The sequence below is a fragment of the Moschus berezovskii genome, chromosome 22 (genome assembly GCF_049115385.1).
Source record: "Moschus berezovskii isolate FMDL1 chromosome 22, NW_MosBer_1.0, whole genome shotgun sequence".
NCBI classification, from domain to species: Eukaryota; Metazoa; Chordata; class Mammalia; order Artiodactyla; family Moschidae; genus Moschus; species Moschus berezovskii.
In genome coordinates this window covers 55,318,973-55,332,839 of record NC_142481.1, presented here as the reverse complement: position 1 = coordinate 55,332,839, position 13,867 = coordinate 55,318,973, and the positions used below count along the sequence as shown (strand labels likewise).

Sequence of the window (13,867 nt, the reverse complement as noted above, 5' to 3'; positions counted from 1 at the left end):
TTAAAATTGTGAAATATCAAAAGCAATCAAAATGGTGACAACATTATAAAATTAGAAAGAAAGCAACAAATGTTATTAAAATGAAGAAAAAACAAAATGGTGACAAATGATGGTATAGTCTCCGGATATAAAATGAGGATTTGAAAAATTCATGTAAAATGACCTGACAACTGTGCTAGAACATGGAAACTGAACTAAGGGAAAGAACCCAGGGGATCCTGGTGTTTGGCTAAGACTGTATCCATGTCACACGAACATGAAAAGCACTAGAAGGAAATAGTCTGTGATGGTTGGATCAGAGTACTTAGATTTGTTTTTCCCTTATAATTTGTCTAATGTGGTATAATACTTATATAACTGTGGACTTTAAAAATATTCATAATCTAAAAGTTGAGAGTTATGCTTCATTTGGTGGAAATTTTTAGGGCCTCAAGCCAAGCCTCTCAAGCTGTTACTTGAGACAGCATCTCAAGTAACCCTGAGAAAATCGCTCAGAGGAGGCGAGGAGAAGGGCCAAGGTTATCCAGAACTTTTGAAACAAAGGGCAGGTAGTCTGAAAGTCAGAAGGTTATTGTTAACTAAAGAAGATCAAATATCCTAAGGAATTTGGGGCTTTTCTCTGTATGGGAAGATGAGGGCTCACTAAAATCATTCCTTTCATATGTGCCTCAGCTACCTGGGGCCAGCATGCTGTGTTTTCACATCCTGAGCTTCCTTTCCTCAGGGTTCACTGCAGGGAGTGGCTGCAGTCTGATGGCTGCTGCTGCTGCTGCTAAGTCACTTCAGTCGTGTCCGACTCTGTGTGACCCCATAGACGGAAGCCCACCAGGCTCCCCCGTCCCTGGGATTCTCCAGGCAAGAACACTGGAGTGGGTTGCCATTTCCTTCTCCAATGTGTGAAAGTGAAAAGTGAAAGTGAAGTCACTCAGTCGTGTCTGACTCTTAGCGACCCCACAGACTGCAGCCTACCAGGCTCCTCCATCCATGGGATTTTCTAGGCAAGAGTACTGGAGTGGCTTGCCATTGCCTTCTGATGGCTGCTAGGTGGCAGATATTCTTTTCCTTCCTGAGTGCCTTTAGGGTTCACCACCTTACTTTGGAGGGTTGCAATCCTTGATGACTGTGATATTCTTATTTATGGATATAGCAGGAAATATTCCATTTCTCATAACAAAACCGTTTAACAAAGAGATCATATTAAAAGGATAAAGTCCACTGTAGTGTCTACTTAATTATGGACCCAGGTGTAGGACAATTGCAAGTTCAAAAAACCTTTTTCCTTGAGTTCCCTATTTCACTTTGCAAGGATAAAGGGCTTTTGTCTCCGAGACATATAATTATAGCACGTAGGGCATTCAAACCCACATTTGTCTTCAAGGCCCCAAAGGCTTATGGCAGTCAGTCAATTTTTTAAACGACTGTGAGATTAGTGAAGAGCCCAGTCACCCTGCAACAGCATGTCAAGCCCATAGAGGCGAAAGAGTCTGACAGGCTTGGGTTGGAACCTTGCACGCACATTGCCTCAGGGTAGGTTCTCTAGGGGCAGAGACCGAGGTGAAGATTTATGTGAAAGGGATTTATTGGAAAGGTTTATAGGTTAAGGGTGATAGGTCCTGGAGTAGAGAAGATGAACAGGGAAGGGGAGGAGGCCAAGCCCCGATTCAGTAACAAGGGAAGTGTGTTTGGCTCCTGTATTAGCTCAATAGCCCAGGGCAGATCAGGAGGCCAGGGTGTCAGAGGCGAGAGCTGTCCCCAGTGCGGGCCAGGGGATACAGGTCACCTGCATATCTGAGCCACCAGGGAAGCCCTCTGGCTTTCCACGGCCACTGCCTAAAAGGACCCCAGAGTTCTGGGCAGCCGGTGGACAAGGTCACAGGTTCTGCTTGCTGGGAGTGAAGTGCACTGTGGATAAGAGCCCCTCCAGATGGTCAAGGCACAGACACACTACCGCGTGCAAGACAGAGCTGGGGGAAGCTGCTGTGTAGCTCGTGGGGCTCAGCTCTGTGCTTTGTGATGACCTAGAGGAATGGGAAGGGGCTGCCCGGGGGGCTCAGATGGTGAAGACTCTGCCTGCAATGTGGGAGACCCAGGTTTGATCCCTGGGTTGGGAAGACCTCCTGGAGGAAGGAAATAGAGGGGTGGGATTGGGGTGAGGTGGGAGAGAGGCCAAAGAGGGAGGGGATATATGTGTGTGCTTGTGTGCTAAATGCTTCGGTTGTGTCCGACTCTTTGTGACCCTATGGACTGTAGTCCTCCAGGCTCCTCTCTCCATGGAATTTTCCAGGCAAGAATACTGGAGTGGGTGGCCATGCCCTCCTCCAAGGGATCTTCCCCATCCAGGGACTGAACCCATGTCTCCTGCATTGGCAGGCGGGTTCCCTACCATTAGCGTCACCTGGGAAGCCCCAGATATATGTATACATATAGATCCCTGGAGGAGGGCATGGCAAGCCACTCCAGTATTCTTGCCTGGAGAATCCCATGGACAGAGGAGCCTGGAGGGCTACAGTCCATGAGGTCACAAAGAGTGGTACATGACCGAAGTGACTTAGCATGCAAGCATAGTTAATTTATGTCATTGTACAGCAGAAATTAACACAATACTGTAAAGCAATTATACTCCAATTAAAACAAATTTTTTTTTAAATGGTCAAGGATCTGGGACAGCCTGATATCTGCTAGATACCTCTTACTAGCAGTGTGATCTTTCAAAGTACCTGGTGTTAGGCTTTAAACTGTTTTCTCCTCTGTAAACTGGAAATGATACACACACACACACACACACACACACACTCACACTCACAGTTATAGATGGAGTTAGTGGATGAGAAAGAGGATGGGGAGGGAGAGAGAGAGGTGATTTTGTCTATTGACATGGTGATGGGTGAGGTTCAGTTCAGTTCAGTCGCTCAGTCGTGTCCGACTCTTTGCGACCCCATGAATCACAGCACGCCAGGCCTCCCTGTCCATCACCAACTCCCGGAGTTCACTCAAACTCATGTCCATCGAGTCGGTGAAGCCATCCAGCCATCTCATTCTCTGTCATCCCCTTCTGTAGGCTAAAAAGAGAACCAAAAGGAAAAACAGTGGCTGACAAAGAAATGTAGGGTGCCTCCAGAAGGATTCCCAGAGTGGCGGGAAGCCCAGTGTTGGGTGTGGGAGTGAGCTCATTAGGATCTGAAAAAGTTACTTTCTACAAGGAAAATAAGGTCTTCCAAGCAACTGGTTAATCAGCCATGACACACACAGCCAGCACTCATTAAAACTTGTTGAGTTGGATACTTTTTTTTGAATTGCATAATTTTTAATTGGAAATTTCAAAACTAGGTACAATGGAAGAGAGATCAGGGAGGGGAAGAAGAATATGTTTGATATGGAAGTCTTTATCTTATGTCCCAAACAGAGTCCTAGGTGATGGTCACCCCTTTCTAGGACTTACTAAACAGCCCAATTTGTGTTTTGAAATGGAATACTGTTGGCCTCAGCTTGGGATTTAGGTTCCTTTGAATTTTTTTCCAACGGTGGTGGGGTGGGGGTGGGGGAGCGTATAACACGTGGCTTGTGGGGGATCTTACCTCCCTGTCCAGGGATTGAACCTGCACCCTCAGCAGTGAAAGTCAGGAGTCTTAACCACTGGACCACCAGGGAATTCTCTGGGCTCCTTTAAACTTAACATTAGACTGCTGAAATGGATAAGCATTGACAGTGGGTGGTGGTTTAGTTGCTACCTCTGACTCCTGAGACCTCATGGACTGCAGCGCACCAGGTTCTTCTGCCCGTGGGATTTCCCAGGCAAGAGTAACATGGGAACTTACATTACCTTATGTAAAACAGAGAGTCAACAGGAATTTGCTGTATGGCTCAAGAAACTCAAATAGGGGCTCTGTATCAACCTAGAGGGTTAGGATGGGGAGGGAGATGGGAGGGAGGTTCAAAAGGGGAGGGGTATATGTATATCTATGGCTGATTCATGTTGAGGTTTGACAGAAACAACAAAATTCTGCAAAGCAATCATCCTTCAATTAAAAACAAAAGCATACTGGAGTGAGTTGCCATTTCCTTTTCTAGGCTGACAGTGGACTAGGGACTAAAGGAAGTAACATCTCTGCACTCAGAGCTCTACATACTGTTTATATTTGACTCCCACAACCTTAATAACTAACATCTTATGAATGAGGAAATGATGTGTCCAAAGTCCTTGGAATACTAAGCAACATCAGTTCAGTTCGGTTCAGTCACTCAGTCGTGTCTGACTCTTTGTGACCCCATGGACTGCAGCACACCAGGCCTCCCTGTCCATCACCAACTCCCGGAGTTCACTCAAACTCATGTCCATTGAGTCGGTGATGCCATCCAGCCATCTCATTCTCTGTCGTCCCCTTCTCCTCCTGCCCTCAATCTTTCCCAGCATCAGGGTCTTTTCAAATGAACCAGTTCTTCACATCAGGTGGCCAAAATATTGGAGTTTCAGCTTCAGCATCAGTTCTTCCAATGAATATTCAGGACTGATTTCCTTTAGGATGGACTGGTTGGATCTCCTTGCAGTCCAAGGGACTCTCAAGGGTCTTCTCCAGTACCACAGTTCAAAAATATCAATTCTTTGGCCCTCAGCTTTATTTATAGTCCAACTCTCACATCCATACATGACTACTGGAAAAACCATAGCTTTGACTAGACGGACCTTTGTTTGCAAAGTAATATCTCTGCTTTTAAATATGCTGTCTAGGTTGGTCATAGCTTTTCCTCTAAGGAGCAAGCATCTTATGAGACTAAACCCAGCTCAGCCCCATCTGCCACCCAAAGCCTTGCTCTTAACAGCTGCCATTATCAGTGTGATGGCTACAGTTACCTGTCAGTTATAAATGTTTCCAGAATATAAAATGTGTCCATTCATCGGCAAGTAAGTGTTGAATATCTTTTATGGGCATAAGACCCTGCTTGACACGGAACTTGGTGTCCATGTCACCACAAAACTGGATGCAGGATATGCTCATGAGAGAAGATAAAATGAAAGGTACTGTGGTACCTTTCCCATCTGTGATGGGAATGAGGATGCCTGAAAAGTGTGATAATGGAGAGACGCCATATGGTGAATTTGACTTCAGGTTTGAGTTTGAGGGCAGTGAGGGGGCCGTTGGAAATACAGACCTAGATCTTGATTAGGTTTGGAGAAGGAGGATGGAGAAAGAGAAACAACAAGCAACATAGCGTGGTTAATGCGTCAAGGGAAGAGGTCATTAGTATATATTGTAAGGAATCAATACAGTCCTCAGTGAGTCTATAATTTAGTCAGTCTATCAGATTGTTTTTAATGAAAACATATCCTCTTTGATCATTCATTTTAAGCTTGACCTTAGCCCTCTACAGAGAGGCATAAAAAAGATATTGCTAACTTGGGTAATTTTGTAAAATTTGAATGGGGACTTTATTAGGCATTCTAGATGGCGTGTTGAGGTTGGAGGAAATACTCATGGAATGAAGTTCCCCCAAATGTGTTGTAAGCTGTTTGACGGCAGAGATCAGATCTCTTTTGTGATCAAGTGCCTTCTCTGTCTCTGAGCACATTAGACCCATCTCAGTGTTCATGAGTGAGAGAGCTACTAGTGAATAAGCCAGGCTGGTGAAACGTCCTCCCCTCGCCGTCGTCACTGGTTGGATACAATGAGTTTGTCCCCATAGACTCACTTGCTTAAGGACTTATCTCTGCTGGTTCTTTTTGCTGAGGCCACCCCTGTAGAAAGCTCAGAGTGACGTGGCCGAGCTGTGGAAGGCCCATTGTTCTGTAGAGACGTCATTCTTGGCTTGCTCTGGACAGGGCTTTGTGATGACTTGGTTTGAAGTGTGCTCCTGGTCACCTGGGATGCAGCACGAACAGAACACCCTCTGGTTTGTACCCCAGCTGCTGAAGCTGCTCTCCCAAGTGTCACCGGTACCCTCCTCGTCCCCCAAGCATGGCTTCCATGCCAGCACTGCTGACTGATTTCCATCTTGACACGGCCTCCATTGCCTTCCAGAACACTATATGTCCTGCTTTTCCTCCACTGCTCTGTCCTCTGACTCCTTCCTGTCCTTCTTCTTGCCCCCTCCCACTTAGGTGGCCTTTGACTTTAGCCCTCTTCAGAAGGATTCCTGGTCCAAACAAGTTCATCTCAAAAAAAGCCATCGAAGTGCTCATTTCAGCAGCACATATACCAAAATTGGAATGACACAGATTACCTTGGCCCCGCGGCAAGGATAACACACAAAAATGCATCAAGTGTTCCATACTTTTCATGTTGTGGTATGGCAGAAACTAGCACAACAATGAAAAGCAATTACACTCCTATTAAAAAAAAATCGACCCAAGATTATCCTTGCTTACCACCTCATAGACATAGCTGCCTTGTCCATTTGTTTTCAGTCTGTGAACTTTGATTACCCCACGTATTTTGTTGTCCTCTATTTATGCTCCTAACGATGAACGCTTTCCAGATGCTGTTCCTTTGTATCATCCCCTACCCTCCAGTGCTGGGCCCTCAGAGTTGGCGATTAGATGAGATCATAGGACTCACTGGAAAAGACTCTGATGCTGGGAGGGATTGGGGGCGGGAGGAGAAGGGGACGACAGAGAATGAGATGGCTGGATGGCATCACCTACTCGATGGACATGAGTTTGAGTGAACTCCGGAAATTGGTGATGGACAGGGAGGCCTGGCGTGCTGTGATTCATGGGGTCGCAAAGAGTCGGACATGACTGAGCGACTGAACTGAACTGAACTGAGGATGTCAACAAATACGCGGTAGGACACGGTGTGGCAGAGGTTCTGAATCAAGGCCAGGACATCAGGTTAATGGGTAGATGGCTCAGATAGTTCTGTTGCACTGAACAAAATGAAGAAAAACAGATACCTGGGGGTAACACAAGTCAGTGACTCCAGGTGCCAAAGAGGATAAGACAGGGCTAGGTAAGCAGGGAGCAGGAGGGAGTCCAGGCAGACATGGAGTGGAATGGAGGAACATGTCTGGCTTGGATGATCCAGGGACGCCTGCATCCACCCCACCCACCACTGTTACAAAGGGGTGTCTCCTCTTTAACAGAGGATTTACCACGTGCTGCCTGTGCTCCTGACCCCACTTCCACTCCCGTGCCCACTGGTATGCCTTATGAGTTCCTTCCTCTGTGCTCAGATTTTCCATCTCCCACTGATTTCATGCCATAAACAGGACGTTGAAAAGATACATGTCCGCAGAAAAACAATTCTAAAATTCAAAAACAGAAGCTACTAGGGACCTGTGTGGAATGCTCTTTGTGTGCAGAGGACTCAAGGCCCAGGGACTGCACTGGATGGATCTTAATTTGGAACAGTCAGCGCCCAACATGGTCTTAGGTTGAGTGAAATCCCAATTTCATCTTTATGGGTCAAAGGCTTTGATAGGGCAATTGAAACCCTGGGAAGAGATCTGGGTTTCACTGAATCCTGTTTTGAAAAAATAATTTTATCTATTTGTATTTTTGGCTGTGCTGGATGGTCGTTGACCCGTGGGCTATTATCTAGCTGTAGCAAGCAGGGGCTACTCTTGTTGCAGTGCGGGGGGTTCTCACTGCAGTGGCTTCTCTTGTTACAGACATGGACTCTGGGGCGCCTGGGGGTTTCAGCAGTTGGGGTTCCTGGGCTCTAGAGCACAGGCTCAGTACTTGCGGTGCATGGACTTAGTTAAGCCACAGCATGTGGGATCTTCTTGGACCAGGGATTGAACGTGTGTCTCCTGCATTTCCAGGCGGATTCATTGCCACTGAGCCACCAGGGAAGCCCTGAATCCTATTTTCTATAAACACTCACATTTACTGAGGTCCTGTAGCCTGGAAAGTCAAACCAAACCTGGGCATCATTAAGAAGAAGAATAGAAACAAAACCAAAACTCTGTTCCTCTTTTGAAACAACACAGGTGCATCTAAGTGCAGGTCTGGTCACTGTCATTCAGGGTGAATAGTAGCATGTAGTGGTTAAGCCCACATACTTAGGACAATGACTGATGCATTTACTAACTCCTGCCTTGCCACTTATTAGTTTTTTGACCTAGGGCAAATTAATCTACCTGCCAGAACCTCAGTTTCTTTATCTGTTAAATGGAGATAATCATATACTGATTTCACTGGGACTGCTGCCAGGATGAAATGAGATAATACACATAAAGGGCCATCTGCAGGTGGTGAAGGCAATGGAAGCCACTCCAGTACTCTTGCCTAGAAAATCCCATGGATGGAGGAGCCTGGTAGGCTGCAGTCCGTGGGGTCGCTAAGGGTCAGACACGACTGAGCGACTTCACTTTCATACATTGGAGAAGGAAATGGCAACCCACTCCAGTGTTCTTGCCTGAAGAATCCCAGGGACGGGGGAGCCTGGTGGGCTGCCGTCAATGGGGTCACACAGAGTCGGACACGACTGAAGTGACTTAGCAGCAGCAGCAGGTGGTAACTATACTTCTATCCAATGCTGCTGCTGCTGCTAAGTCGCTTCAGTCGTGTCCGACTCTGTGTGACCCCATAGATGGCAGCCCACCAGGCTCCCCTGTCCCTGGAATTCTCTGGGCAGGAACACTGGAGTGGGTTGCCATTTCCTTCTCCAATGCATGAAGGGAAAAGTGAAAGTGAAGTTGCTCAGTCATGTCCAACTCTTAGCAACTCCATGGACTGCAGCCCACCAGGCTCCTCCGCCCATGGAATTTTCCAGGCAAGAGTACTGGAGTGGGTTGCCGTTGTCTTCTCCGCTATCCAGTGTTAGTCATTGCAAATATAATTTTTATAATGAGTCAAAATATGCCTCCATGGAACATCCATCAGTGCACTTAGTTCTGCCCTTGGAAGTCACATAATCTGATTAAGCCACTCTTTTGCATGGTACCCCTTGAAAAATGTGAAGACTGTGTCATATCATAGCCAAATCTGCTTTGAACTAAATCTTCTGATTCGTTTTACCTTTCTCTACCATGGCCTGGTTTCCAGAACTTTCACCATTCTATTAAGTTTCCTCTGGACCCTTTCCAATTTCTTGACATTCCTTTGAGATGTTGACTCAGATTTGACATCATGTGCCATCTTGGTATTAGCAACATAAACCATGAATTAATGAAATAAAATTAAATCAGCATACCTGCAAAGTTCTTCCTTGGATATTGTTGTTCTGTTTGGTGGGGTCAATTCATAAGTCCCTTTGTAATATTCCCAGCTGAGTTCTGAACTCATAGAGATAGGCAAGTGGAAATCAAGATGTCAGATTTATTCCTGATATAAGCCTTGAAGAAGGTATCTTAGTTCTGTAGTAATAATGGTGCATTGGAAAAGACCCTGATGCTGGGAAAGATTGAGGGAAGGAGAAGAAGGAGGTGACAGAGGATGAGATGGTTGGATGGCATTGTCAACCCAATGGACATGAGTTTGAACAAACTCCAGGAGATAGTGAAGGACAGGGAAGCCTAGAGTGCTGTAGTTCATGGGGTCACAAAGAGTCGGACATGACTTAGTGACTGAACAACAACAAATGGTGCATCCAGTCAAGGCAGGGTTGAAAAGACTCAAGTCTTGCCCACAAGGTGATTGGGTTGGACAGCTTGGCTATCATAGGTGTTTTGCAGGCTGGGAGATGCTGAGAAAGAGAGGAGAGCTTCCATGTGACACTCTGGCCTCTTGATTTTTCTCCTCTGCTTCTCAGTCCTGATTATTTTCTCTGAACTGTCCTTTTGGTTCTTCTGCAAGAGAGAGAAGAGACCTTTGCATCCACTGAAACAGTCTCCCAAGTTATTTCTGTCAAAATCACCAACCAGATGCTTTGCTCCACCTCCCAAGGGGAAGAAAGAAGTGGGAGACAGAGCAGGGCTCAGTTCAGTTCAGTTCAGTCGCTCAGTTGTGTCCGACTCTTTGTGACCCCATGAATCACAGCACACCAGGCCTCCCTGTCCATCACCAACTCCTGGAGTTCACTCAAACTCATGTCCATTGAGTTGGTGATGCCATCAAGCCATCTCATTCTCTGTCGTCCCCTTCTCCTCCTGCCCCCAATCCCTCCCAGCAGCAGAGTCTTTTCCAGTGAGTCAACTCATCGCATGAGGTGGCCAAAGTATTGGAGTTTCAGTTTTAGCATCAGTCCTTCCAATGAACACCCAGGATTGATCTCCTTTAGAATGGACTGGTTGGATCTCCTTGCAGTCTTCTCCAGCACCACAGTTCAAAAGCATCAATTCTTCGGTGATCAGCTTTCTCTGCAGTCCAACTCTCACATCCATAATGACCACTGGAAAAACCATAGCCTTCACTAGACGGACCTTTGTTGGCAAAGTAATGTCTCTGCTTTTTAATATGCTATCTAGGTTGTCATAACTTTCTAAGGAGTAAGTGTCTTTTAATTTCATGGCTGCAATCAGCATCCACAGTGATTTTGGAGCCCCCCAAAATAAAGTCTGACACTGTTTCCACTGTTTCCCCATCTATTTCCCATGAAGTGATGGGACCAGATGCCATGATCTTCGTTTTCTGAATATTGAGCTTCAAGCCAACCTTTTCACTCTCCTCTTTCACTTTCATCAAGAGGCTTTTTAGTTCCTCTTCATTGTCTGCCATAAGGGTGGTGTCATCTGCATATCTGAGGTTATTGATATTTCTCCCAGCAATCTTGATTCCAGCTTGTGCTTCTTCCAGCCCAGCGTTCCTCATGATGTACTCTGCATATAAGTTAAATAAGCAGGGTGACAATATACAACCTTGACGTATTCCTTTTCCTATTTGGAACCAGTCTGTTGTTCAAGAGGCAGGTCAGGTGGCCTGGTATTCTCATCTCTTAAAGAATTTTCCACAGTTTATTGTGATCCACACAGTCAAAGGCTTTGGAATAGTTAGTAAAGCAGAAATAGATGTTTTTCTGGAACTCTCTTGCTTTCTCCATGATCCAACAGATGTTGGCAATTTGATCTCTGGTACCTCTGCCTTTTCTAAAACCTGCTTGAACATCTGGAAGTTCACGGTTCACATCTTGCTGAAGTCTGGCTTGGAGAATTTTGAGCATGACTTTACTAGCATGTGAGATGAGTGCAATTGTGCGGTAGTTTGAGCATTCTTTGGCATTCTTTTCCAGTCCTGTGGCCACTGCTGAATTTTCCAAATTTGCTGGCATATTGAGTGCAGCACTTCCACAACATCATCTTTCAGGATTTGAAATAGCTCAACTGGAATTCCATCACCTCCACTAGCTTTGTTCGTAGTGATGCTTTCTAAGGCCCACTTGACTTCACATTCCAAGATGTCTGGCTCTAGGTCAGTGATCACACCATCGTGATTATCTTGGTCATGAAGATCTTTTTTGTACAGTTCTGTGTATTCTTGCCACCTCTTCTTAATATACCATTTCTGTCTTTTATCGAGCCCATCTATGTCACACTAATAGATATCCCTCTATACTGAAGTAAGCATGTACAATGAGGAAGAAGTATTCCCCTCCTAAGATTAGGCTCAGAAAACCTGGAGAAGGGCATGGTAACCCACTCCAGTATTCTTACCGGGAGAATTCCATGGACAGATGAGCCTGGTGGGCTACAGTAAAAGGGGTCACAAAAGAGTTGGACATGATGAATGATCAGGCACATACATACACATGCACGCACACACACACAGAGTTATATTGAATAAACTTATAGTGTTGTGGGGGACCGATAAGAAGGCAACATAACATGTGAGAATTCAGAGAAGTGAAAAGAAATAAGAGGAAATAAGACCACTTAGGAGGCCAAGGCAGTGGCCAGGAGTTTGGAGAGCAAGCAGCTGATTGGAGGGGCACAATGATGGGAGAACCAGAGCACAGCTCATTGGGTCTAGGTGATAAAGAGGAGAGTGGACCTACACATTAGACTTCTCCTACTATAACCCTCATCAAAGCTCTTTGCACTTTCTTTTGACCATCTCTTTTGCCAGATGGACAGCGAGTTCCATGAAGGCAGACAGTCTGTAAAGCATGGTGCCCATAACAGTTTCAAGGAGTGACTTCATGAACAAAAATTGAGGTAGACATTTCATCCTGAAGCTCTGAGAATGATTCTTCCTACTAAAAGAAACAACAAATTTTGAGAAGCTGAAGGAAAGAACTGACTTTGAAGAAAAGATAGAGCCTTTTCTTTGGGACACTTTCAATTTGAGGTGTCAAAGTTGTATTCAGGTAGAGTGTCCAGATGGATTGCAAAAGTGAGTTAAGCTAGTCTTCCACAAAGGTAGGTTAAATAAAGCTCTGAAAGCTACATCAATGCCTGAGCAATGAGTGTAGATAGAGATTGGGACAAGGAACTGGGAACTTGGAGGAACAGTGGAGGCTACCCAGATCTATAGGACAGGAGGCAGAAGGTAGACCTGAAGGTTGCAGGGTACCAAGGAAGAAGGAAGTTCCAAGGAGGAGAGTTTTAAATAACATCAAACACGGAGGACTGATCGAATGAGATGACAGGACACCTCTAGATTCTATGCTGTGGGGAAACTGATGAGAATGATTTCAGTAAAGGGTATAAGAAGGCAGCCCAGTGTAAGGACAGTGAAGGAGATGATTGGGCAACTCTGAAGTTTTGAGAACACTGGTGGGAAAAGGAAGAAGCAAGTTGAGAGATCAGGCCTAGGGAATAGTAAGATCAAACAAAGAAATTAGGGTGATGGGAAAATGTGGGGGAGTAGTTTTGGAGTTTCAAAAGGCAGGAGACATGGACAGTTCAAAAAGGTTGTGGTAACTGATGAAATGGGAGGCTGTTGTCCGGAGGGTGAACAAGAAGTAGAAGCAGTCACTGTCTCGGCTTTCATTCAATTTACTTATGTAGTGAATCTTTAGTGGTTTGTGGTCCCATTATGCTTATAGGGTACTTACAAGAATACAATGATATGAGGCATGCCCAGTGCTCAGTAGTGTACCTGACTGCCTAGTGCAGAATTAGTGAATGGAAACTAGGGAAGACAGAAGACAATTAAGTAATCAGAGAAAGCCTCCTGTTGGAAGGAATACCAGTCAGTTTTCTGGGCTGGAACAGGTAGTCTCCACATTGGACTCTTTATGTCTCCATTCCTGCCAAGATAAATTGAATCTCTCTTGTTTATGCTTCTATCATCACATTTATCTACCTTGATGAGTGTTTGTTTAATGTCCTCTTCCTTCTAGAACAATATCGCTTGACTGGGAGAAATTTTGCTTCCCAGGAGAAGTTTTAGCAATGACTGAAGATATTTTGGGTGGTGACAACTTGAGGGGACGGGAACAAGCTACTGGCATCTAAGAGGTAGAAGCCAGGGAAGCTGCTAAACATAATACAATGCACAGGATGCTCCCCACAACAAAGAATTACTTGATGTCAAATGTCAATAGTGCTGATATTGAGACACCCTGTCCTAAGGTGTGAGCTCCATGTTGAAAGTGAGAGTGTTAGTTGCTCAGTCGTGTCCAACTCTTCGCAACCCCATGGACTATATATAGCCTGCCAGGCTCTCCTGTCCATGGAATTCTCCAGGCACGAACACTGGGCTGAGTAGCCATTTCCTTCTCCAGGGGATCTTCCCAACCCAGGAATCAAGCCTGGGTCTCTATCAGGGGTCGTATCACTCTCATTGATCATGGTATCCCCAAGTGCCATGTACAGAGCAAGTCAATGATGGGTGTCCAATAATAATAAAAGGGAGTAAAAGGAAATGGATAAAGAGGATGGGAGACACACACACACACACACGCATACATATGATCGAATATTACTCAACCATAAACAAAGAACAGAATCTTGCCATCTGTGACGACACTCACGGACCTAGAGGGTATCATGAAGTGAAATAAATCAGACAGAGAAAGACAGACAATGTATGATTTCACTTATATGTGGC

The 13,867-nt window shown here is 45.4% G+C and overlaps 1 protein-coding gene and 1 non-coding gene across 2 annotated transcripts in view; both read left to right on the top strand.

The window, feature by feature from the left end:
- HSD17B2 (hydroxysteroid 17-beta dehydrogenase 2) overlaps window positions 1-13,867 on the top strand; it is an 88,233-nt gene that overhangs the window by 7,958 nt on the left and 66,408 nt on the right. The gene's annotated exons all lie outside the window — the stretch shown is intronic.
- Window positions 6,168-6,271, top strand: LOC129547420 (U6 spliceosomal RNA). The gene has a single exon (XR_008684090.1). It is a non-coding gene; the product is annotated as a U6 spliceosomal RNA (small nuclear RNA).